The sequence below is a fragment of the Amblyomma maculatum genome, chromosome 4 (assembly GCF_055883805.1).
Source record: "Amblyomma maculatum isolate TAMU_Amacu chromosome 4, ASM5588380v1, whole genome shotgun sequence".
NCBI lineage: Eukaryota > Metazoa > Arthropoda > Arachnida > Ixodida > Ixodidae > Amblyomma > Amblyomma maculatum.
Window position 1 is genome coordinate 111,435,637 of NC_139347.1, and position 27,332 is coordinate 111,462,968.

Genomic DNA, 27,332 nt, shown 5'->3' on the forward strand with positions numbered 1-27,332 from the left:
TCGCGCTCTCCGTTTTGTGTGTGCTTGCTTCTTTCCCCTCCCCTTTCAACTCCGTGCGCCTAAGCACTTGGTATCTCGTTCCTTTTCGGTGGCAGACATCGGAGTTCGGTGCGGCTGGCGGGCGTGCTGCATGTTGTGTATGCTGGTGTGTGTGCGAGTGCCAGCGCCTGTTCGCTATTAGCTGTGTGCATGCAACAAAAATGCGACAGCAAACCTACAAGAGCTTCAGTCTGACCGTTGGCACAGAGGAAATTACTGTGTCTCACTGCGGGTGGAAGCTGCCTCCCCAGCCTTGGCAGCGAACCTGATGGTCGATTGAGCTTTTCGGGGACTCTGCGCTGGGTGGCCCGGCCAAATCTTCACTATTGTGTCGGATCGCACCCTCATCGTGCCGCCTCATCTTCACGCCCGATCACCAAAACCGTGAGCGTGAGACTTCTCGGGAACTAGCACTTGCCAGCCTCAGGATATTGTTCACTTTATTATTTTGAGGGAAAATAATTTTCCAATCAGTAAATTGGATGGTAATTGCCAGTATGGGATATTTTTCCGTACATTTCGTTGCTAATTTGTCTTTCGCTCTAGCAATTTTGACAAATTTCAGTGAGTGGATACGGTCCTTCGTTGTTTATTATTATTCTTATTATTTGCACTACCTAAGTAGCTTCATGCTTAATTTGGTTTAGGGGCAGTTTGTCGCTGTCATGACAAATGCCATCGGACATGCCTTTTTTTTGTCTTCTCTCCTAATTTGAAAAGCAACCACGAGTTAGGCGCGTTCGCTCATTTTGCACTGCAGTCTCTGCTTAAGGTAACACCAGTACTTCCTGACAGCCTATATGTACTTTGCTAAGGTTTAGGTATTATCAGCAGTCCCAGCAGCATGTGTTTTATCACCCTACGGTTTAGCGGTACTTTTTCCGGGAGTCGACAAACCTTTAAATTTCATTTTAAGAGTCTAGTTGGATTAATAGCCGTTTATTTTATTTAGCTTCGCAAGTAAACTAGCTCAAACTAAAAGCATTTACTGGGTAAAGCTGTGTGTAAAAGAGCAGAATAAAAATGTAATATCTAATTTAATAGGTTAATGCATTTCACTTTAGCTTCTCGTGTAGACATTATTCTGTTAAGATATCTCATTAGTTTGTAATAGTATCGCGCGTAAATGAGTAGAAACAATATTTACTAACGGATGAGCATGTCTTTGACCCTTGGTATACACACGTAATTCAGGACCGTCTTTGAGCGATTCCATATAGGCAGGGAAAAAAGAAAACCTGTGATTTCAAAGCTATTTTCCTGTAAGGTTTGAAATAAAAGGGGAAATTCAGGTTTCCCTTGGCAAACTTGATTGAGCACGCGTTTAGCTGGAATACTGAAATTGTTTTGTGTGTGTTGTAATAAAGTGTTATGTTGATATGCAGATATACAGATCTATAGTTCAAAACCTACCTGCCATGCGGGCTAGATCTTTAAATCAGGAATTGGGTAGATAAGGCATATCTGACCAAATATGCCTTATCTGGTACTCGAAATAAGGAATTGGGCAGATCAGGCATATACAACCAGATATGCCTTATCTGGTACTCGAAATCAGGAATTGGAAAGATATGCCTTATCTGGCCCAGATCTGTCCTAATATATCATATCTGCCCAATTACTGATATACCTGATCTGGATTTTTTTTATAAGTCCAGATATGGCATTTCCGTAAGGGTTACTTCCTTTTCTAAGTGCTGGGAGGAATGAAAAATGAATATAAATTTCTCTAAAAAAGTTTTTGTCTTTTAGTAGACGCATGACCCCTTTACTTTTCACGTACACTTTTTAGAATCGCGATTTTAGAAATAGTCACTGGATTTAAACACCACGGTCTTCAATTTTCTCATATATAGATATCATGTTCCAAACACGTTGATACCATATGTAACAAAGCTCAAAGCTTTTAAACGTTTAGGGTATACGTACATCGCACATTGCGCAAGGCACCAAGGACACAAAACTACTGAAATATAAAGCACGTATTCACCCAATCGTTAATTATGGCGGTATTGTATGGAACGCTCATGCAAAATTTGATATTAAAAAGTTAGAAACAGTTGAAAGAATAGATTCACACTTCGTCTTTCCCAACTAAGGCCATGATTTTTCTTCTTATTATTATGCAATTTTATGTCTCACATACTGTCATCTCACTGATGATTAGTATATTTCAAGTTTTTGCATACACTGGTTAATTCTTCGCCCCTTCCCTCACTGTAAAATTATTTAAACTTTACCAAGCCTTCCATCACCTGCTTCTCCCAAACTGAGACTCAAACTCAGCTTCTTTCCTGTGGCGATTGAACTCTGGAATCCGCTGCCTGGAAACGCCCTCTCGATACCCATGGAAGTGCTGCTAACGGCCATTGTTTCTTAGTGACATTTTTATTTATTTTTTATTTGTTTGTATTTTCCTGATAAATGTTTCTCTCCCTGCCCACTCCTGCAGTAGACTTATCGAGGCTGAAGTATCTGTAAATAAATAAATAAATAAACAAAATGTGGTCTCTGCAGTAAGGTAAAAAACTTTTGCAACATTTTCTTCTGACAACCTCGATGTGAGAACTGAAATTTTTTCCTGCGAGCACTGTGATATAGAAATAAACCGGAAGTTTATCGCCACTCTATTCAGGTATTTAGTTTTGAAATGTGAAATATCTGCACAATTTTTTTTATTGTGCTCACAGACACGATTGCTTTATTTTCTTTTGTATATTTAGAGTAAAACCAACACTACAAAGCCAAAGTTTCAAGAATGCAACCCTTCATCTCCTGGCGGTTTCTTTATATTTTAAGACTATTCCAGCATACTTACATATTGGAATATTGTCAAATTATCATTCTGTTCTTTGTAACTTTTCATAATTTCCGAAAACTCTAAACACTTGTCACACATAATTTGAAACAGAAAACTTGCTGGTAACATTTTAAGAATGGTTTAACATGCTGAAACCAAGCTTGCTCAATAATGTATCTTGGTGGCAATGCAACATTCGCTCCTCTGTGTCGTGTTTGTGATGGTTATCAAATGTGAAGCTAAACAATGTATTTAAAATGGATAAAGAGAGAGATATAGAGAAATAACATTTATTTGCACCCGTCAAAAGGTTGGAGAGGATCCGAGGCGCAGCTCTGTCCCAGCCATGTCCTTCGCTCAGTCGTCGACCTGGATCCCTTGAATTAAAATGGATATGAATGACAACTCAATATTTGTTTTCAAAAGAAACACAGAACGGAGCGATTGCCTGGTGTCATATTATAATGCCTAGCCTGTTAGGTTTTGGGAACCGACGCAGTTTTTTAGTGATAGTAATTAGTTACATCCTAATAACGAAGATACAAGAAGGCAACACCTAGCAGGGTGCTTCAATCGTCGTGATTGAATTGTGTTTTCCGAAATCAGAAAGAAGTTGGTTGGTTGGTTGGTTGGTTTGTGGGGTTTAACGTCCCAAAGCGACTCAGGCTATGAGAGACGCCGTAGTGGAGGACTCCGGAAATTTCGACCACCTGGGGTTCTTTAACGTGCACTGACATCGCACAGCACACGGGCGCCTTGCTTTTCGCCTCCATCGAAAAGCTGCCGCCGAGGCCGGGATTCGATCCCGCGTCCTTGGGAACAGTAGTCGAGCGCCGTAACCACTGCGCCACCCCGGCGGGGTAAATCAGAAAGAAGTGTTCTCATAACTAAGGGTGGTAAGGAAAATCGACGTCTTCTTCCTCTCGCAAGCACTGCTAATTTTGAACATTAGGCATTCGCATATACACCCTTTTGTTGACTCAGTGTTTTAATTCTTCAGGCAATTTCGAGTTTTAGGTTAACAACTGTTCTTTATAACTGGGGGGAACTCACTGGTACAACTGTCAAGAGATACTGTTCCCTTTTCAGGCTTTGAAAAGATATTCTAAGAATAAACTTTGTGAAATTGCCGGCCCAAACAAAGAGGCTTAGTTTGATGTTTTTTTTTTTGCATCTGAATTATTTCAATATAGCTGTGAACACAAATATCGACTTGGTTTATTAATTAGAGGCTTTGTAAAAAAATTTAAAGCATTGGGCGATTCCTTAGACATACCGCATGTCTCGTAAAGTATTTCCAGCGGTAAGCTTCGGCAGGTGAGCTTTTCAGTCCTAGCCTCTCCATTGAGAACGACATCGATAAATGCCAAAGGAATGTAACCTCACGCATTAGAAGCAGACGGCCTGTGCTCTGAACACTGGACAAATATTGTGCATCGGTGTTTTGTTATGTAAACGCCAGAGCAATTGTTCATGCACCTGATGTGAGTGTTAATAATAATAATAACAATAATAATTGTTTCACAGGAAGGGAAAGGCGCCGTATCTGTCACACTAGCTATGTGGACACCTGAACCGCGCCGTAAGGGAAGGGATGAAGGTGGGAGTGTTCAATCCATTTGAAAGAGACAGAGAAAAAGGAAGCTCTTTAGTGAGCCCGTTCGTTTCAATCGCAAACATAGGTGAACCGGAAGAAAAGCAGCTCTCGGTGCAGAAAATAATTCCACAATCTGAGCCTTATTCGTTTTTGCGTGTCTGCGTCTTTGTTAGAGCACAGGCAACACTATCACTGCAGCCACTCTTTCCAAGTTAGATGGATGCAGTCAAGTGGGTCATGTGAATGCAGCTAGCACAGTGACTTGAACATCTTCGGCGGAACTCCACCTGGTTGGGTTCTTGAAACAAAAGCTTGAGAAATACTATCACCAACCAAAAATATTTATTAAAACCCGAAGTTTCGGGACCAACTCGATCCCTTCCTGAGGGACGACTGAAGTTCGATGCCCGAAGTACCAAGCAGTGACCTTTGCTTCCCCTTTCCCAACATGTCCCTAGCGAAAAAAACGTATGAGTCACAATAACCTCATACAGATTTCCCATACTAAACTCATACATATCTCATACAATCTCACATATTTCTCATACGTTGAATGATATTTGTATGAGATTATATGAGATTTATACGAGTTTAGTATGAGAAATTGGTATGAGGTTATTGTGACTCATAAGGTTTTTTCGCTAGGGGTGGCAGAGTCCAATTGTGTACGCGGAGGGTAGCGTCCCCGGTCTTCTATTTACTGCTGCAGCTGTCAGCCAGATGAATCACGACTCGACGTGACGTCTTTTGAAAGGATTGGTTTCCACGGCAAGGACGCTCACATCCTCTAAGCCGGTTTTGTGGTCGGTGCGTTCGCAGTGCTCGGAGAGATGGCTGCTCTCCGAGTTCATTTGTAAGACGTCATGTCTGTGTTGCAATATTAGCTGACGGAGATATTTTGTTTCGCTGATATACCAGGCCGGGCACCCGGAGCATGGGATTTTATAAACAACGCCTAGTTGTTTTACTCTGGGGATGCGGTCTTTTGGTAGCGGTAGAAAACGGCCGACTGTTGAGGCAGGTTAGTGAAACACACAGACGTGTTTTCGCAGGATGCGTGCTAGCGCCTCACTAGTGCCTGCCACGTATGGGAGCACAATACGAGTGCGCTTCGTCGTTCATGATAATGACTCTTTGCACGACCGTATCAGTAGGTAATTAGTTCATATCAAGCAAAATATACTCGCATCCCTACTGGAAAAATTGTACGAGATTTGTACAAGACTGCTGTACGCAATTATTGCTGCGTACAGCCTAGGTGAACGTACAGCCTAGGAGAACGTGCAGCCTAGGAGAATGTACAGCCTAGGAGAACGTACAGCCTAGGTGAACGTACACCCAACGTGGTCGTACAGCCTACGTGAAGTGTACGACATACATGACATGCATGACTGCGTAATCCCATCACAAAACTAAACGCGTATATATGCAGAGCTGTATGTTAAGAGCTGCCACTGGTCTGTGGGCCAGATGTTTCATGTCCTATTTTCTTCTGCTCCTTGAGGTCTGCTGCATGCCAAAATTTAATCAGTTTATCACCACCTGATTTGCCCGTCCCCTTCGCAGGTTGAATTGGGAAGTTGAACTTCCTTGTCATGTATTTGACATCGTCGATCAAGTGCAAACCTTAATATGTAGCAGGAGTGTAATGTCACACAATTTATGTTTGGAGACTCTTCAGTCTGCGTTACAATTCTTGTATTTGCATCAATATGTTTTGAAGATATGTATCATAGTACTGTTGCATGACAGGTGTGTAAAAAATTAGAGCAGTGCAGAATCTGCATTGGAGTAATATGAAAGCACGGATGCTGCTGTTGGTTGCTTAATTCACTTCTTGTTTACCCATTTTAGTCTTTGGTACTTTCAAATTGCGTGCCAACACCCTCCTATGCCCCTTTCCGGCCTACTTCCGGTTGCGTGTCACATCCTTGACGTCACCCTAATTGACTGATTTGACTGTTTTAGTCTTTGGTACTTTCAAATTGCATGCCCAATCCCTTCCTATGCCCTTTTTTTGGCTCAACTTCAGGTAGCGTGGCGTCAGCTTGACTGGTTTAATTAACATGTATTTGATACATCTCGGCCGCACCCTAATTGACTGACTTAACTATATTTTAGTATTTGATACATTCAAATGTGGCGCCAAGCCATTGGATCATGGTAGACAAGCGAAGTTCTGAACAGCGTTTAACGATCTGGGGGTGGCACAGTGGTAAAGCGCTTGGCTGGGGATCCAAGGGATGGAGGTTAGATTCCCGGTGAAGACAAAATTTTTTTTTTGAGGAGGAGTCGCACACCTCTTAAGCGTTTCTAGGCAAAGCTGGCAGAGCTTGGCGAGGAGGCTGCACAGCTGGCTTTGGCTGTGACGTCACACTCATGCGCAGAACTAGGCTATGTGAAGCCACTCGAAGCTGCAGTCTGATACGCGCAGACAAGCTTTCGCTTCAAAAGGTACGGCATGCAAAAACCTGTGTGTGGTTACCGACCCGCACACAGCGTGAGGATTGTTCGAGACTCGGGACTCAAAAGATGCAAAACAGCAGTGTGATCTCAGAGGACGAGAGACATTGACATAGGAATGCTACCATGCTAGTGATACTCTGCATGGTTGCAAGGCTCCTACACTACTCCTCATGTTTGTGTTGCGCATAATACTAATATCCCAGCTTTAGGCCTTGTGCAAGGCCTCAATCAGTGTTTGCTGCAGTTGTGACAAAATGTTTTGCCGAAATGATGCCCTCCATGAGATATGCCTCATGTGTAAAGCATGCATGCTTGGAAAAGACACATGTGGTCACCTGGATTGGCTTTATTCATGCCATGTCTCAGCATGGCTGACACACTGTGGTCACAAAACATCTGCTTTCGGTCCACCAGGTTGGAGCTTGGATATAGGTTCCCTTGTTCTGCTGCTCTTGACCTGTTGGGTTCGGGCTTGGATACAGGTTTTCACTGTGCGACGTCTGCAAAATGCAAAAAAAAGCAGGACTATATCCCAGATCCAAAAATTCAGCTCATGTCTTTCCAAACATTTTGGGAAATGGACAAGTAGGTGCTATACTATTATTTGACAACAATTCAATTCAAAAAGTTTCGATTCTGAACTACAGAAATCTGAGGAACTGACACGAGCATACAGACTGTTCAGCATCAGACCCCCACAAAATTTAATATTTCAGTCGAACAGATATTTCAAGGGCCTTCAAACCATATCCTATCGATCAATCAGATAAATGAAGGGGAAATGAGGGTATTCGTTATAATACATGAAGAAAAGAAGCCAACAGTCGGCGAGGCCAAGGAAAGCACTGGGGATTGTACTTTTTTTTTTTTTTTTTTGTTTTTTTTTTTTTCAATTTTTGCTTCGGTAATCACACAAATTAGTAATGTAATCTGTTTAGGGGAAAGATAAACACAAAGTAGAAGCAAAAACAATGTGCCGATGGTGGGGACCGAACCCACGACCTTCGAATATCGCGTCCGGTGCTCTTCCAACTGAGCTACATCGGCCGCTGTTCCACCTGCTACTTTCTTTCCTTATTAATGTTGTCTCTATACGAACCTTGAGAGTGTTCACCAGCGCCGCCCTCAACCATAGCGGTGGACGTGGAATGTCCTGTGTTACCGCCAGCGTCACATAGAATGTGATCAAGAGCGAGGGCAAAATCTGTGCTAGAACCCTCTTATGCTACCTATGGCTTCAAGACTTCCAGAACCGAGACCCCCGTAGGCGACAAGCAGATAAATGAAGGGGAAATGAGGGTACTCATTATAATACATGAAGAAAAGAAGCCAACAGTCGGCGAGGCCAAGGAAAGCACTGGGGATTGTACTTTATGGGTTTGGTCCCCACCATCGTCACATTGTTTTTCCTTCTACTTTGTGTTTATCTTTCCCCTAAACAGATTACATTACTAATTTGTGTAATTACCAAAGTAAAAATTAAAAAAAAAAAGACGAGTACCCTCATCTCCACGTCCACGTCCACCGCTATGGCTGAGGGTGGCGCTGGTGAACACTCTCAAGGTTCATATAGAGACAACATTAATACCCAAGAAAGTAGCAGGTGGAACAGCGGCCGTGTAGCTCAGTTGGAAGAGCACCGGACGCGATATTCGGAGGTCGTGGGTTCGGTCCCCACCATCGGCACGTTGTTTTTCCTTCTACTTTGCATTTATCTTTCCCCTAAACAGATTACATTACTAATTTGTGTGATTACCAAAGTAAAAATTAAAAAAAAAACACACAAAGTACAATCCACAGTGCTTTCCTTGGCCTCGCCGACTGGCTGGCTTCTTTTCTTCACCTATTGATCAATGACATTTGTACACCGCTTCATGAAAAGCTACAATAACTGCAAAGTCAAGAGAGCAGTGCAAAACTGGAGATTTAAACGGCCTTCGAGAAGTAGAAGTGTGCACTCTTGGATATGGCTCGGCATACACGGCTAAAGAATAAAACCAAACCTGAAAGATTATGCAATCCTACATATATGATCGACTCGGCATACACGGCTAAAGAATAAAACCAAACCTGAAAGATTATGCAATCCAACATATATGATCATATGAAGATGCACCTCGACTCAACCTTCTGCCTCTGCTCCAGAGTGAAGGAAACAGCTGTTCCTCTACTCAAGGCTTGGTTAGAATTCATGACGGCCTCCGAGCGTTCCTTCCAACAAAGTCTTCTTGAGAAATACCATGCGGAAAGAATGCATGGAGACCTTGACTGAAACCCAGCGATCCTCGAGGCATTTTTTTTTTTTAGAAATGAAGCTTTACTTTAATCGCTCCTCGAGTGCAGGAGAAAACTCAAGTTTTCTCACGAATTTCAAAGTTGCAATGACGCTAATATAGGGCCACTTCGACATCCACTTGCAAACATGAGGCATTGTAGCGTTCACACGCTGTGCGGACTTCATTCTACTGCATACAAAGCCTTTCATTAAAGCGGATACAATAATTTTGACCGGAACAGCGCGCACTAAGACACAGACAAGAAGAGAGACACGACACACACGAGCGCTGTCTTTCAACTGGTGTTTATTGTTTGGAACGAGGCATATATACACAGTTCCAACAACACAAGGAAAACAACCATCCTTTATAGATTCATAGTCAATTCATGCATGTCACACTGAACATGGACGATAACAACATTATCATTTTCCCTTCACTAAAAATGCCAATTCCTTTGAACTGATCGATAAAGAGGGGCTACTGACGCATGCGTCTTTAGACCAGGCGATGTGCGCTGCTTCAATTATTTCGCGTGTTAATTGGTCACTGTGTTTACTTAAAATTTGAGTGTTAGTGAAGTCAGGGTGGCAAGTTTTGTTTTCACAGTCTCTACAATGAATCCCGAGATGCCCTTTTACTGTGTTATGCACGTTATTATTGTGCTCCTTCAGGCGTTCATTGAGGCATCTCCCCGTCTGACCCACATACAGCTTGCCGCATGACAAGGGAATGGCATACACTACACCTTCTTCACATGACACGAATCGATTTTCATGCTTGATGTCGCAATCTCTGGGAACAAAATCAGCATTAACCATTTTGCACATCTTCTCAAGCTTATCTGGAGCCGAAAATATAACCTTAACTCCTGCTCTATTCGCTATCTTTTTTAGTCTGTGGGAGAAATGATGAATGTAAGGCACAACAGTAATTATTTCTTTTTCCTTTCGCGTCTCTGAATCTGCCTGCTTCCCTTTTCCATTTTTGCTCAAGCTACTGAGAATAGATTCGGACACTGATACTAGTAGCTGCTTGGGATACCCAGCCTTAACGAGCCGATCGGTTTGGCGAAGGAAACTATCTTGCATGGAGTGCATGCAGGATTTGTTAAGCGCGTTGTGATAGCATGACTTCACCACAGCACGTTTCACCAGCTTAGAATGAGATGACGTAAAAGAGAGCAATGGCTTTCTGCTTCGTGGCTGGTAAGACCAACACATGTGATGATGCTTTAATCTGAGTTGGAGGTCTAAAAATTGGATGACATTGTTTTCTGGCACTTCAGTAGTTAGTATGAGAGGATGAAGGCACTCTACAAAGTTAGCTTTGATCTGCGTAAAGATTGCGTCAAATTCTTCCACATTAGAGTCTATAAGAACGAGAAAGTCATCTACATATCGAAAACATTGTACAACCTTTGACCCTTTCAATTTTTCTTGAAGCATTCTACCCTTTTGTGCTAACAACAAGTCACTAAGCACGGGAGCTATGCATGACCCGATGCAAACTCCTCGTTTTTGCAGGTAAAACTCACCATCCCAGGAAATGAAGGTAGAAGTTAAATACAGTTGAAGTAGTTCTAAAAAGCCTTCGGCGGATATGCCGTTCTTGTTTTGGAATTCAATTACTCCTTGCTGGTCAATGCATTCTTCTAAGCACGCGAAGAGCTCGTCATGTGGTAGTGAATAATATAGGTCCTTGACGTCAAAGGAGCAGGCCGTCAGTCCCTTGTTCTTGTTAGTTTCTAAAAACTGGATTACATCCTGCGATTTTTTTACTTGGAAAGGATCGTCCAGCGTGAGTGAATTTAAGATCTTCTTTAGAAAAACGGCTACATTTTTTTGCCATGTGCCTCTCTCAGATACGATCACACGAAACGGACACTCTGGTTTGTGGGTTTTTGCGCTAAAAAACACTTGTAAACTAAGGCCTTCACTTTTATCGGCTTTTTTCGTTAACAGATCAAGGTTAAGTTTTTTGCACACTCTCTTGGCCTTAGCTTTAATTCTTTTCAGATTAAGGTTCTTGGCCACAGAAAACGAAGACTGAATAGCTTCCCTACCCTTCTTGACGTACAAATGGGAGGGTAGCACTAGGAATCCCCCTTCCTTGTCGGCTGGGAGCAAACGCAGCGAATTTCCTTTCAAATGCGAGACAGTTCGCCGAACCGAGACGGTGTTCACTGGGGCCTTGCAACGCAGAAGCGCATCAACTCCTTCAATGAACGCCTGAAGGAGCACAATAATAACGTGCATAACACAGTAAAAGGGCATCTCGGGATTCATTGTAGAGACTGTGAAAACAAAACTTGCCACCCTGACTTCACTAACACTCAAATTTTAAGTAAACACAGTGACCAATTAACACGCGAAATAATTGAAGCAGCGCACATCGCCTGGTCTAAAGACGCATGCGTCAGTAGCCCCTCTTTATCGATCAGTTCAAAGGAATTGGCATTTTTAGTGAAGGGAAAATGATAATGTTGTTATCGTCCTTGTTCAGTGTGACATGCATGAATTGACTATGAATCTATAAAGGATGGTTGTTTTCCTTGTGTTGTTGGAACTGTGTATATATGCCTCTTTCCAAACAATAAACACCAGTTGAAAGACAGCGCTCGTGTGTGTCGTGTCTCTCTTCTTGTCTGTGTCTTAGTGCGCGCTGTTCCGGTCAAAATGAGTTACCAACTTGCCCAAGCATCTGTTTTAACGGATACAATAAGATTCACAGACCCACTCTTTGAAGCATTGGCTCTGTGGGAACCTCAATCTGACTCGAAAATACTGAAACATTGTTTCAAGTACGACCAAGACAAGTCTCCCGAAGTCCATGCAGCTAACGATGAGTATGGATAGTTGTTGTCAGGTGCAGCTTTTAATGCTGTAGTTGATCACCGCATTATACTGCTGTGGTATAGGCATATTTCAAGTTGTCACCGGATGCCTCAGCAACATTTCAGAGCGTGCCGAGTGCCAAATTGCAGCAAGCATTTGACGGCTAACAGCAAACAAAGCATGTGCAGGGGTTTCTATGAACCACTGCGAACAGTGGTGCAATTGTAGGGAATGGCATATTGTAAATAGGAAGAGGGAGGTACCGGAGGTGCAGTTGTGTCATGGAACACCTGTGCTGCACACATCGATGGCTTGCTGATTGCCTCGGTGCATAATGTTTTAGACGCACGGTGCTGTGGGGAGGGGGGGTCAATTCTGTCTTCAGAGTGGCTCAGGGATATTGCAGTCAAGTACATTTACAATTACAGCTCCTAGCTTGCTTGGAAACAAGCGGCATTTGATTCTGGAAAGCCAAATTTCTTGGCTGGGGTGCATGCGCTGCAATATGCTTCTTTGCACTTTACATGTGCTCAACGCTCACCGCCGAGCACTTCGAGTGCAAACACGCAACTAGGTCACTAGATTTCACAGCAATTCCAGCACTTCTCAATGCCTAAATCCTGTTCTACACAAGCGTTATGTCAATGACAGAAAATGTTGCCAGACGTGAATTGTTTTCAGCCATTTTTCACAGCTGCCTTGTTCATGCAGTTTGCAACATATTTTTGTTCCGTTGTGGCCAAAGAAAGACACAAACGCAGGCAGCCAGGAACGTGAGTGTTATTCACGAATGCCTTTGCTTATATAGCCCTTGTCTTGCGCATGCGCCTAAACTGACATCTGATATTGCGCAAAACAAGGGCTATATAGGCCGAGGCGCTGGTGAATAAAACTCACTTCCATTCCCAGCTGCCTGCATTCGTGTCTTTCATCGGCCACAACAGAGCAGTTTTACTAGGCTGGGACTTTTTTTTATGCAATAAAGCAACTCAGGCTATGAGTAGTGAAATGCTCCAGAAATTCCAATCACCTGGGGTTCTTTAATGTGCACTGATGTTGCATAGCAAACGGGTGCCTTACTTTTCGTCGCCATCAAAAAGCAGCTGCCGCAACCTATTAGGCTGCGACTCTTGAAGCAGCTTGTTGATGTTGTTCAGAAGGACTTCACATTAGAAAATGACCAGGTTACACGTAGTGGCATGTACTTTCCAGGCTAAATTTTGGCCTTTGTCTTGTGCCTGTAAGCCATGTGTGCTCCTGTAAGCCACGTGTGCTGCTTAGAGTGGAGGGATATTTCTAGAGGATACGAAGTCATAAGAAATGCTGAAAAGCATTCAAGAATCTCAACTGGACCTTGAGTAGAGAAGACTGTTTTCTTCACTTTATAGAGCTGAGGTAGTGTCAAGTCGAGACATGCTTGTGAATTCGACCCCAAGGGCAAAATTTGAATTAAAAACTATTCCACAGGCATAACAGACTCATGCCCTAATGTCAAGTCCTCTGAACGTTCAGAAGCAACCTCTATATTCACAGGCTAACAGAACATGTTTCCCAGGATGCATGAAAAGGCAGCTGTGAAAAACAGCTGAAAACACTTTAATGTCAGGAAATCTCACTGCCGCTGTGATACAGTTCATGTAGAGCATGACATATGCATTGAGAAATGTGAAATTTAGTGACCAAATTTGTTTATTAAGGTTTGGTTTGAAGTTGCTGCTACACTTGCTCTTTGACCTTGCAGGGCTAAGGGGCAAGGGGAGAAAACATGCATGCTGCTTTGCAACGTATGCACCCAAACAAACAAATTGAACTCCCTGATTGATTTACAAACAAAGCTGGGAGCCACAATGGTCACTGTGCTTGAAAAGCCATGCCTTCTGCCTACCGTGAATGTGTCTCCACAAAACGAGCGAACCAGCCACTTAGACAGCACCGCGAGTCTGAAGACGTCTGTACTACCCTGATATGACAACTAAGCCATTGATCCCTCTAGCACAAATGTTCATTGTTCCAAAGGCTCAACTGCGCTGCTAGTGGGCCCCCAGCTTCCTTTATACGTATGTGCTAAGACCAAAAATGGGAAGACTGCCCAATAGGAGGTGAAGAAGAGGCCATGTTTGATGTTTCAATGTCCGAAAGGGGGGGGGCGGCTGCCACTTTCAGGCAGTGTCTGATGAGTCCTAATCTAAACATCCTGAGCATACACACATGCAGCAGCAAGCGTGCAATACATGTCTAAAGGTGTACGCCGAGATATCTACAGGCCGTCACCGAGTGTTCTCGCTATGTCTCCATAGCTAACGCAAAACTGATCTGCGTGCCCACCACCACAGTTTTCTCTCAGCACCATCGGAGTGCTGTAAGTCTTCAATGCAAAACCATTACTAGCCCTTTTACACGTAATGTCGTCTGCAACCGCTGTTGGCTGTGATGGTTCTGAAAGAAGAGCAATCACGCCATTGTTGTGCATAGAGCAGCTTGGTAAGATGAGGCATGCGGCTGAGCTCAATACAGGAGCATCAGATGGTGACATTTGGAAAAACCCTTTAACGTTAAGTGCACCGAGCAGCTGCCCTTAGCTCAGATCGAAAGCGAAGCCAGCAAAGCATCTATATCTACTGTGGCTGCACTAGCTGTGCACCGCTGCCTACAAGAAACGCAGTACATCAACTGTGTGTGCAGCCAGCCACACCTACTCTCGCTCAGCTAAAGTCTGCTTTGATTGATTTCCTGCTTAGCCAATGATGCCAACGGTGCTAGTGGGGCCTCTGATGGAGATGCTGGCAATTAAGACGTGGCTGCTGATTCCACAGTGCCGGTTTTGCAAAAGCCATTCTTTGCAGGCAGAAGCCCCTTATCGGAACATTTAGGGCAGTGATCGTGCAATCAGAAAGTTCGGTCAAAAATCTGGTTTTCTGGAAAATCAAAGGGTTGGAAGGTATGTACGCAACATGCCTTTCCCCACAAGTGTGTCCCTGTCTCTGGAAGTCACCATGCAGAGCAAACTTGCTCTTAGTCCTCAAATGTGTATCATAGCTCTGCATTAAGTAGGTTCTGAAACATTGCTCCCATATAGTGACAATTCGAAATGTGCAGCACCACAGAAGTATGTGATGATCAATTACAGCATTGCAGTTTGTGATAGGCCATGGTAATGCATACTTGGTGTCAAAAGCTGGGATGTCAGGAGGGTAGCCAAAGCTGTATCCACGAAACAATATGCCAGAAGTTCTGGGTTGAACAGGGTTGACCTGGGCCGCCACTCAGCCAATGCTTCACAAAACAGATCTGTGCATACTCACTGCATCCACTTTTGTGAAAAGCTGGATAAACTCGCAGAACAAAGCACAAATAGCGAGCAAATGATATAATGTCCCATGTTTACAAGTTGAGTGGCAGTCGATGAGCCCTCAAGGTCACCTAACTGCCAACAAATGAAAAGCAGGCATTGAGGGCTGCATGGAGTTGAAGTTCAAGTGAAAGTATTTTTTATGAAGTGCTAATTTCCTGTCACGATACTCAATCTCACAAGCTGTACGCTGCCCTGCGAATGGCACAGGAGCCCTGGCCCATTCAGGATCATACAGATTATAATAGGTAATTGTGCTCCTACGTGCCTCTTGCTCCTTGAACTGACCAGGGTGAAAATGGGGGCACAATTATCTACAAAGGCTCTTTTCAAAACTGAAGAGTATCAGCTATCCTGCATAGCGTAATTCCTGTGGGAAAATATTTTTGCAGGTCCTGGGTGCACAGTCACGTCACACATGGATGGCGTAGCCTATACGACACATATATGTATCTCCTAGATTTTTTTTAACAGATGCGCACTGCTCAGTCAAGACGAGATGTGCGGGAATGTAGTGAGCACTGATTCTGTGCGTTTGCAATTTTTTGCTTTCGTTCTGTTTCTTTCGATAGTTTAGTGTACAGCTTGTATGGGTATGCAAAGCGACGCGGGGACTCTGGAGTTGAGTCGGCTTTATCGCATCATGTCACCGGGATGGTGCGTTTGCTCTCCGCAGTGTAATATATGTGCAAGAGTACTTGCCGTATGTGGGGCTGCATATATTCAGTACCAGAGCTTGAGTTATTTGCGAACACGTCCATACACATGCAGTTTTGTAGTGGCGCAAAAAATTATTCTGTCAAGACAGAGTATCTTCTGAACGGTGCATAAACATTGATGTTTGGATTAAGACATGAAATAGTATACAAGATGTTTCACATAAGGTTTGGTTTATGGGGTTTAATGCCCCAAAGTGATTCAGGCTTGTATCACATAGCGGGCTTAACTTAAGGTACAAAACCTGCCCCAGTGCACGGGCACAGAAGCAGCCAAATCTTCAGTGCTCCCTCCACTGCCACTCAGGCTATCGCAGCGCACACCTCACTGCTACGGAAAAAAAAGGAGCAAGCGTGCATACTGCTCTGTGCTTTGCCAAGGGCAGCTCCAGGTGGTCACTCGTTTGAAACAGCGCCACCTGCGCTGGCCAAACCCCCCCCCCCGCCCCCATTTTTTTTATCCTCTCCGCACTACTAAGTAAAAAAAAAGGAAGAAGCATACATGCTGCTGTGCGCTTAGCTCGGAGAGCAGCTAGACCCCCCTCCCACTACCTCCACTCCCCCTTCCCACCCACCCACAATTTATTGAGCGCCCCGGGCAGCTTGAAGCAGTCACTCGTTTTAAAGCACCTTGACAGCCAACCTCCCAGTACCCTTTCGTCCTTCCCGCATAGACGAGAAAGACCTTGCAGCCCTTTTCTCACTCCCTCCCAGTAGAATGAAAAAGGAAAAAAAAACCGCCACGCAGGATACGCAGGAATAATACAGACACGTCACTTTTGTGTCAACAAGGTATAAGTTGCTTGGGCCTGAGCAGAAGATAGGGAGGACTAAAGATTTGACTGCTTCTGTGCACAGTGTGTTAGAGCACAGGGCTCAATCGGCCACCTTTGTGCCTTAAGTTAAACCCGTTACATGAAACAACTATAGTGCTAAAAAATTGTTTGTTCAATAACTAAGCCACATTTTGTATAAATTCACAGCTTAATTTCAAACATCAACATTTATGTGCCCTTAGAAGATGCTCTCAGTCTTGACAGCTATTTCTTTTCACCACTACAAAACTGCAAGTGTGTGGTGTGCATGTGTGCAAATAACTCATGCACTATAAATATGTTCGCAGCCCCACATAGGGTCAGTACCCTTGCACATTTTCATTACAATGAGGAAAACAAACGCACGATCCCACTGCGAAGAAGCAGACTCATGACTCAGTTCTTGTGTCGCTCGAATATCAGCAACCCTGCCAAATTACCAGAAGAAAAAGAACGAAAGCTAAGCAAAAATTGCGAACACACAGAATCAGTGCTCACTCCACATTCCCCCGCATCGTGCCTTTTGACTGAGCAGCGCTTTTCTCTCAAGAAAAAAAAGAATACAAACTCCACGAGTAATGTGTAGGTGACATATAGTAGGCTATGTCAATGAAGTATTATGTGATTGTGCACTAAGGACCTGCAAAAATATTCTCCCAATCCCCGTTGCGGCAGAAGTTGGGTGCAATGCTGAATATTTCTGTATTAAGTCTCATGTTAGAAGTTGGGTGCAATGCTGAATATTTCTGTATTAAGTCTCATGTTATGCACGAATCTTGGGAGGAGCATGCCTTCTCTATTGAAAACCAGAAGGGAAGGGAAGGGGGTTATGAATGGTACCTGTAAGGTTAAGGTGCTCTTAAGCGCTTAATCCCTTTAATAGAGAGAGCAAACCAAGGCAGAGTGGAGCAGGTAATGGATGTGGTCAATGTCACAAGAGATGTCTCCCGGCAGCACCCTATTTCTGCCCCCAAAACAGGTTTTACCGCCACAGTGAAGGGGTTTTCGCTGAGGAGAGAAGCACTGCAGAAGTATTCTGCCAGAACAACCCCATACCGCCATTTACATTTGCTGAAACTTGAGTTCTCCCTCCTCACTCACAAATCATGAGGATGTGCTTTGGTCTACTCTCCATGGAAGGGGTATGGTATCGGTTACCTTTAAGCCTCAAAACAATGCTTTTCACAAACACGCACATATTTCAAGGTGGAAGCAAGGCCACCTGTTTCTTGCCACATTTGTTATCATCAGCAGCTGCATTTCAATGAGGACAGAAGCCAGCAACACTTTCCTCAGTAGTTTGTAGTACCTCCGCCGCCAATACAGCTAGCCGAGAAGTAATAACTGCTTGACGTGATTCCACATGCACAAATTACATCAGCTTAACACTTAAAAGTACAGATAACACTGAATTTTCCCATCCAATTAAAAGCTCAACCACTTCCTTCTCAGTTGCTGCAGTGCTACTGGCATCCCGGTACGTGGCATCCCAGCCATGGCGGTATGGTGAAAATCTGCAACCAGTATGCACTCAAGAACTCTGATCACATGTGGCCGGCCTGCCACTACTCAGAATACTGTCAATCATTTTCAAATCAAAGATGGTAGTACTTATGTGAAAGCAGTGCAATGTCAAGACTACTGAAACCTATATCGACTGCATTGCCCCTACTGTACTCTGCTAATTTAACTTGCAGTCAGAGGAGTATAACTAGCCCAACAACTGCAGCAACCACAGTGAAGGTGCATGAGCCTTCACTTCAAGGTGTACTATCCTCACATCTTATAAAATCAGCTGGTAATGAGATCTGCTTCAAAACTTTTGGCTTTTCCTACCTTAAAAAGAAGCTTGCATTTTCTGTAAAATAGCATTTTAGTGAATAGAATGCAGAAATGTATAACACAAGCTAGCTTCAGCTTGTCCTCAATGTCCTTTTATTACCCTAAAGCTGAACATGAGCTATGAGAGACATCATGAAAGAGCGCTTCTGGGCTAATTTCCAGAGCCCTCCCTCTTCCACAAAAAGTTCTTTAAACTGTGCACTGGCACTGCCCAACATGTAGGCAAATTTGCATTTTGCCTGTATCGACAGGCCCCAGGCACCATTCCATTCCATATTCTCAGGCTCAGCAGCCAAATGCCATAGCCAGTAAGCAACGGCAGCAATCAAAGAAAACACTGAAGAAACCTGAACCTCAAAATAAACATAAGGAGCCACAAATGCAATAGTAGGTTAGGCAGATAAGAAACTACACATGCTGAAAAATGTCTTCAGCACTTACATCAATGTCCTACTTGCCCATCATAGCACTGTGCGATTCTGGCAAAGGGTATTGTAGAGCTTGAAGAAGCCATTGCTTTGAAGCCACATGGAGCTTGCTGTAAGGTAAAAAGTACCATGAACCAACAAATTAAAGCGTAATATAGTGTAAGACCTACATGCAGAGGCTTTGTGAGCAAGAAATAAAGGCATAGAATAGGAACACCACAATACTTTTTTTTCTTGAAATGATGCGTGGCATGCTGGTGTAAGTCACTGTATGAATTCGCCTCTGCCTGCTAAGTAATCCTAGATTAATATTTTTTTGGATTCAAACTTTCACTTTAGGATTGAATTCGTTGAAGGCCGACTGCCTATAAAGCCAGAGAAGAAACAATGTTGACATCACCCGAGACATACCAACACTGAAATAAATCCTTTCACTCCATCTCGTCGCCAGCCTGGCAAAAGAACAGGTCAGGCATCACAGTGCCCCTAGTTACAAATAAAGCATTTACTTGATTTTAACTGCAAGTACATTTTAACATCAACCTATCCATAATCCACTAATGCCCACTAGGCCCAAGATCAGACAAGCTCTCCCTTTATGCTTTATATCGAGTGAGCCTCTTAATTTGTAGTGCAGGGCCTTAATACATGCCTGTAACTACAATACTACTTTTCTAAGAGATGTGGAACTTCATTAGAATTCATTTTATGACCTAAGTAGCAGAAATTGCATTTTATCTTGAAACAAGCAGCCCGAAAAAACAAGGCTGTGAAAGGAGACAAGACAGGCGCTAACTTGCAACATATAAAGGAGTCAAGCAACAATGCAAACCACTCAATCACTTATAAGCAGAAAGCAAAACATGAGTCACTAAAATTTAAGAGCACTTCCCTAATCTAGATATCCCAACTCACTGCATGTTAACACGATGGACGGCTCACTAGCACATTCATTACCTAGTCGTGAAATGCCTTCAGCTTCAATGATTTTCCAGCTGATTTGAAATGGATGACAGCCAGAATGTGCGCAGCTGAAAGAAACTGAAAGCAACCAGTGCATTATTTACGATGCAGAGCCAAGTTGGTACCTCTACCTATATCTACATAAATGGAACTGCTCGGATATTTTAGTGATTGATGTTTTGCTGTCTGCTTATCAGTGACTGAGCAGTTTGCGGCGTTGCTTGGCTTTATATATTTCATGTTTGCATCAATAAAATTTAGTTGCGAGTTATTGCCTGCTTGCCTCATTTCACATCCTTGTTTTTTCATGCTGCTACTTTCAAGATGACGCCTTACCAACTCAGGCAAATTGCCATCCTTCTCAAAGTATGTTAGTCAAAGAAATTTACTTCATTTGGTACTGACCAACACACATGACCAGGTTTGATGCAACTTAAAGGCGATCAAAGAGAGCATCATCATAAAGCATGAAAGTTGGCTCAGAAATGCACCTCTCCATGCCAGTGTAGCTTGCACAGACATGAATTTCTGTGGTAAACAAAACACTGGGCTGCTGCAAGGGTAGTACAGCAGAAGCAGAGGGTGCTCCGACAGTAAGAGGAAATATGGCATTGAATCTTGCTATACACGGAGACATGTTGTGGGCTATGCAGCCAAGGTACGAAAGGAAAGGAGACAAGTTTTAGTCTCTTTGCCGAGGAGAGTGGTTTGCTCACTATTTGGGCTACGCATGTGCAGGCTTGAAGTGAAGGGAGAAAGTTGGAGAGTTAATGCAAGGTCACTAGCGCTGAAGTAACCCACTCTACATGGCAAGGGAAGAGAGGTATGTTGCCTTCACTTTCTTGCCTAGCTTCAGCTGCATAGCCAGACATTTAACCCTGAGTATAGTGATGTGCTACCGTGTAGAATTGAACATTGAAAGTAGCACAGGAGTACAGCACCAATATTCTATCCATGATAAACAGGTAATACAGGTAAAGAGCATACTGCACTCTAAGGTTGCTGATGGCGTATTTACTAATCTTACATTAAAAAAAAAGTTAGTGACCCATAAATATGATACTTCTGCTATTATGAGAACTCCACAGCTATGTAAATTGCAAGAAGAAAGTGAACCTACGGATAGCTTGCACTGACGACTCACTAGGCACCCACTGGTGAACCAAAAGTAGAGCAAAAATCTGTCTAATTTGCATTCACCATCTTCATCATGAAGGTATTGCAGACACTAAGCACAGTTCACCATCATAGCACTTATGATATCATCCAAGCCATCTATAAAAGCTACCCAGATTATCACATGAACATTTCAGTAGAGATATGACTTTCCAAGGGTCATATTATGACACTGACCAAATTCTCATGAAAAAAAATTATGACCAAATCAGCACCTTTCTCGGAGTTCAGTGCATGGGCGTGAGATATGCTTTTACACTTCTTTTCGTCAACTGCTACTGTTTCAGGAAAAGGGGTCATCAAACTAAGTAACCTGAGTAGAGTTGCAAACAACGAAATTTAGGAGTGTGGTGAGGGGCAGACTTTGTGGCATTGCGAAGGTACTCTACTAATGCTAACAGTAGGCAGCCTTGATTTGATCATGGGGTTCAACATGCCAAAGAAACTGACTTCGAGGGTCAGCCATTGTAGATAGCTCTGGATAATTTCGACCATCTACGCTTCTTTAATGTGCACTGACACTATAAAGCACATGGGCACCTAGCATTTTTCCACCATCGAAATGCAACCACCCCAGCTAAGACCGAGCCCGCGTCACCCAGCTCACTAGTTCAATGTCCTAAACGCTGAAGCTGCCACAGTAGGGTGTAGGCAGCCTTGAGGCAGGGTTACATTTGCAGGCATGTTTTGTACAAGTCAAGCTTATATAAGCTAGGTATGGCCAAACTGTGGCTCATGAGTAGCATGAGGCTCCTTGCAAAGTCCAGGTGCAGTTCACGACTGCTTGGCACCTGTCCACCTCTCACCATTCACAGTATTTCTGCATCTACAGCCAGCTTTTTTTTTTAGGAAAAAACAAAACAAAAATACAGCCAGCTTCTCTGTTCTTTCCCCTTTAAGTTCCAAACCACCTTTTGTTTAGTATTCTTTTCAACAACGAAACAATGTGCCACCCTATGGACACACATCTAACAGAGCTGCTCACGACTGTAAACATGCTCATTCGAGAACTTCAGTCTGCTTGCTTTACAAATGGAGCAGTAGAGGCATATTAACAGTCGTGGCATGAGTTCTTCACTCGGACCCCCTGCTTTGTTAAATAAAAAAAAGTCATTATCATCATTTACTTTGCTCTTTGTAAAATTGTGCCTTTTTAGTCAAGAGTTCTCATTAAAGGTATGGCAGCTGTTGCTGTAGGCCCATAGTTAACGAGCTGTCTGACATATGCCCGCAATGTACTCGCTTGCTCATACATGGAGCTGAGCCTTAGCAACCTTCGTGGTGATGCAAAGAGATGTTTGCCCATGCTAACATCTTGGCATTTCCATAATGGCGCAGATCAGTGTCTCCACTCCCACTTGTGCTGTGAGCATTCCTGTCACTAGCACATATTGAAACCAAAAGCCATGGCAGCAGGCAATGTGACATACGCCAGCAGAGAGATGTTCACTTGCTTTTCCTCTACACATAGTGAATTACAATCCCAGAACTTAAGTGGATTGCCCGCTCCACAACAGAGCACCTGCATCCAGCACAGATTGTGTCCCGACTGTGTTTGGAACTCATGCTAGCGCAAGTAGGTAGTGCCCATGGACTGACAGAGGAATTGCCAGTCATTTTGTGCGCTAGCCTGTGCTTCGTGTACACATGCCGTCTGTTTTAAACCTGTAATAGATGTTAGAATGGTGTTGACCTCAACAGTTTATGCCATTCTTTCAGATAGTCGAGTGCGGGCAAGCACGGTAAGATTTCTTTGGCACTATTCTCAAATAAAACAAAGGCTCACATCACTGTTTTCACTGTTTCAGAGTTGAGGAATGGCTTCGAGTTCACAAATAGCACACAGATTGTTTCTGCACATAGTTTTCCAGTCGCACTCTGAGCTGAGGTCTTTAAAAAAGATTATTGCAGAATACTGCTGCTCTCAGACTTGCTGTCCTCAAAAGTGAGCACTAGTTCATGACAGCAATTTGCATTTGTAGCAGCGGCAAGTACCAATAGTCCATTATTGCAGAGGGCACAGCAAGCGCAGCAGAGACAATCTATTGGAAATGGTAGGTGCAGCTGAACACATACTCAAGTAAATTTCCAGTCGGTCCTGTTGATTTCGGCAGAGCAATCTAGACTGCTCCATGGAGCGATCTTGCTCAGCAATCGCTCCTCATCTGCATTTGGAAGATGAAACCTGTGTTCCGGATCTGCATTTGGAATACAGTTGGTCCAAAATGAGCAGAAAAGAATGTTCTGTAAGTGACCACAGTCTGTTATTGGAATTCACCATTAACAGAGTTTTACTATCTACCACCTCGATCTGCTCATAATTTAGGTAGCATTATAAAAGTCTGTGATCCTGCAGGGACCTCCGATCTCACACAAAGGATTCAGCGGCGTAGCAGGCACAACACACATCAAGAGGTGCCAGATAGTGTAACTTGTAAGAAATGTTATGCTAACTCTTCGTTACTTGCTAGCAGAGCGAACAGTATGTCCGTCATCAAACCTTTTAAACCCTACTTCATGGCAATGGAAAAAGGCATTTCGAGTCCACTTGAGGTCTAACTTAGTACAGTAGCGATGAACAAGCCCCTGAGCCTGCCATGTGCCAAGGCGTAAATGCGCTTCACTGTATTGCACGAGTGAACAACCGGAAAGCTGGAAGCGTGAACAATCTGTTTCCAGAAAATGGTGACGTTGTTTGGGCAATTAGGTTGGAATAATAAGCAAGCACTCTGCCCGTACCTTCATCTACTGGATTTCCTCTCAAAGGTATGTATGCCCCGCAAACAATGTCTGCAACTTAATCCAGGAGTAAAATCACAGCATGTTCTGAGGACTTCGATCATAACATTGAGTTTTTGATCATTTCAGTCACCTCAACATCAAATCCAAGACATATGTGGCAGCTTATGGAACATTCGCACATACAAAACACACCGAGAAATGCAAGCCAGTTAGTCTAAAGGCAGCCTATCATCCTCATATTGTTCATAGCCTTCCTAGTGCCACCAAGTTTGCTTCCCTACCACCCTCTGAACATGCAATGTTCCACCCCAACTCGGGTTACACACAAGTAGTGCACCAAGAAAGGCAAAAGTTCATCCCTAGCTCCCACTACGTCAACTCGGAAGAATGTACAGAGTCTTTACTTGCTCTCTAGCAGATCTAGCTTGGATTCATTTTGCACTCAAAGCTCAAGTTATGTCTCAACAACTTCAACATATTTATCAGGACTGCAGTGCAACTGCCTCTATTATCCAACCTTTTTTTTTTTTTTTTTTTGCTGAAGTTGACATGGTGAGTGAGCAGTCTAGTTATACAATAATTTTCTCCAGTTTTAACAGCCAATTAGAGAAATAATTTTTGTGAGCTTTCCTTTTTAAAGCTGCTTTGCTGACAAGTTCCTGCCTGCAAGCCAGTGAAGAAAATGTGGGATTATAGCTATCTGCACACTTCCATTAAATGATCTCAACACTGACATGATGATCAAGTGATATCTAGGAAGATATTGGCACCAGCGCAGCAAGCAGTCTGCTGCTTGTGCATCATGACGGGCCAATGCTATCTAACTGCCAAACCTTTTATCATGTCAAAACACGCTCACCCGATCAATTATGAATTGTGAAAGGCTACGCACTCAAAAGTGGAAACACATCCATTCAAAAAGTAAAAAAAAAGTAAATTGCAGAATGTAACGTGACTGTTCAAACCATGTATGGAAGTGCATGCGGCCACCAAACGATTCATAAATGTGGTAGCCATTCATGAGCTAGATCCAGACACACCACCACTTGTTGTTGCGACTAAAGGAAGAAGATAACGAAAATGCACGGGCCTACTACTGGCTCTGTAGCTGAGCCACCTCCACTGCCTCGTGCGGACAGATGAGAAAATAGAGAAGAAAAAAGTGGGAGAGAGAGGCACGTCGCGACAGCCGTCGTCCACCACTGAAACGGTAGTAGGTACAAAGACTGCCTACAACAGATAGAAATCCAGTGGCAGGCTAGCCCCCGCCGCAAGCTGCGGTGACCTACCAATCGCAGCACCGTAGGGCCAGGAGCAGCCACCCCCCGAAACCACTTCCTTATCAACATCTACAGTTGTTTCTACAAAACATGCATAAATTTAAACAAAAACACCACACTGGAATGATACCTTGAGCAAAGGCTTGTTTTGCTTGGAATCCTGCATGCACTCCTCAATTTAAAACCTGCATGAATTTCATACACTGAGCACAAAAAAACCTGCACACATTTTGATTCACATTTCATATCAGGGAAGATGTCGATGGGGCATCTCAGCACAATTAGTTCAGATTTTTTTGCTTCATTTGTAGATAATAACACAAGAAAAGCAATACTATTGGTACTGTTGAATGCATGATTAACTTTACACCTTACTGCTATTTTTGGACTGAAGGCCTGAGTTTGGTGTGTCATTTATATGCACTTTGCAGTTTTTGTGGATTACTTCAGTCAAAACAAATTATGCAAAAGAAAATGTGAAGCCAATACAGGTGAAAAAATTCAAAAATAGCTAAAAAAAACTTTTTTTTTTACCTTCTACTTGCACCCAAGGCTCGACAATGGTGCTTTAAGTACGATTACAGCTGAATCATACTGCCGTCGCGTGTTCACCGGCTCCTTATCCCATAATCCGCAATATTTATAGAACATTTGAATAATGAGCTAGCCCTGTCGTAACGCAGGTAGGTTTTACCGCTTCAGTCCGTGTAAATTCAATGCACAAGCGCCGGAGCTTCAACTGCAGCACAACGTAAGGACCGGGTCGAGGCACTTACGAAGTTGCCCATACTAAATTCTTGCCGAAGGCTGAATCGCAGTACGGCACCGGCATCATGCACCCCGCAGTGAGCTTACGAATGATGATTTGTACGGCATATTCTACTCCAATCGTGCAGCCCATGACACTGTCTCTTTTCCAAGACACTGCAAACGCATTAACACCCCCCCCCTTTACTTTGTCAAAACCAAACAACCGTTTGTTAAGAACGCGTCTTGTTGTTTACGAACTAACAAACTAGCATTGTGTTGGCATGCATGACCAGTTCTGCGCTGTTTTCGGAAGAATGTGCAGGACAGAAGAAAATTTACTTACATCTGAGATGCCAAACGTGTCCCGGGTGGTGACCGCCCTCCAATAGTCCCGCCGTCAGCGTAGTGTTTCCAGTGAAAGCGCACAAAGGAAGACGCACTATCTGTTGGGCACGCCGGCACACCTTTTGCACAGGTTTACACAGAACCTGACGACGCTTCTGCACATCGCACGAGCTATTTTGCTGCGCTTTGTGCCTCGCAAATCTCGAGAGCATGACGCCGCCAGCAGCACAAAAGAAAGCGCGACGCCGCGACGCCGCCACCAATGGCTATGACTAGCACTACAGCTTCGGCTGCTTCAGCTGATTTCGACTTGTTTCGGTTTCGGAAGTTGCCGACTTCAACGGCTTTGCTGTTCGCCTAACAGCGGCAAGCACGATGTCAAGTGTCTACGCGCTAACGCTACATGTTTGTCGTGTATGCGCGCCTGTAGTTTGCGCATTCAGAAATGTGGCGGTGCTAGCGAAAGCTAGCGGTGGCGGAAAAGACCACCGTGAGTTTCGCTTCTTTTTTTGCGATGCTGGGAAAACTATGCGTGCTTGTCGACGGGTTGACAGATAAGAAATGCGTTGCGGTGGTTCAGCAAGTCGGAGCTTTGGCCCAATGCATCGCCAAGTTCCTTGCGAAAATTCCTGATCATAAACAGCGACAGTGGCCATTGTTTTAGTTGTGTGTTTATATTGGAAGATCAAGTGATTTGTTTGGAAACAGACGCCGAATCCTGCTCGCACACAGTTCCACTGGTCACCCGCGAGCGATACTTTCTTTTGTGATGTGTGCATCACTACTATCAGTGTTTAACTCTTGAATGGTGATGAAATTTTAATGGCTCTAGCTTATAGCAAAAGCAAAAACAGTTGTGTGAAAGCATGGCGCCTGCAGTCAGGCAAGATATGCGACATGCAAAAATAGCT

General features: G+C 43.6%; 1 long non-coding RNA gene across 1 annotated transcript; it reads right to left on the reverse strand.

Annotated features, from left to right (window-relative positions):
- Positions 1–7,074: 7,074 nt before the first annotated feature.
- Positions 7,075–26,685, reverse strand: LOC146191949 (uncharacterized). Its single transcript, XR_014706719.1, has 4 exons — positions 26,420–26,685; positions 23,381–23,502; positions 19,179–19,275; positions 7,075–7,402 (listed from the first exon to the last, which is right to left on the reverse strand). It is a non-coding gene; the product is annotated as an uncharacterized LOC146191949 (long non-coding RNA).
- Between the last annotated feature and the right edge of the window lie 647 nt (positions 26,686–27,332).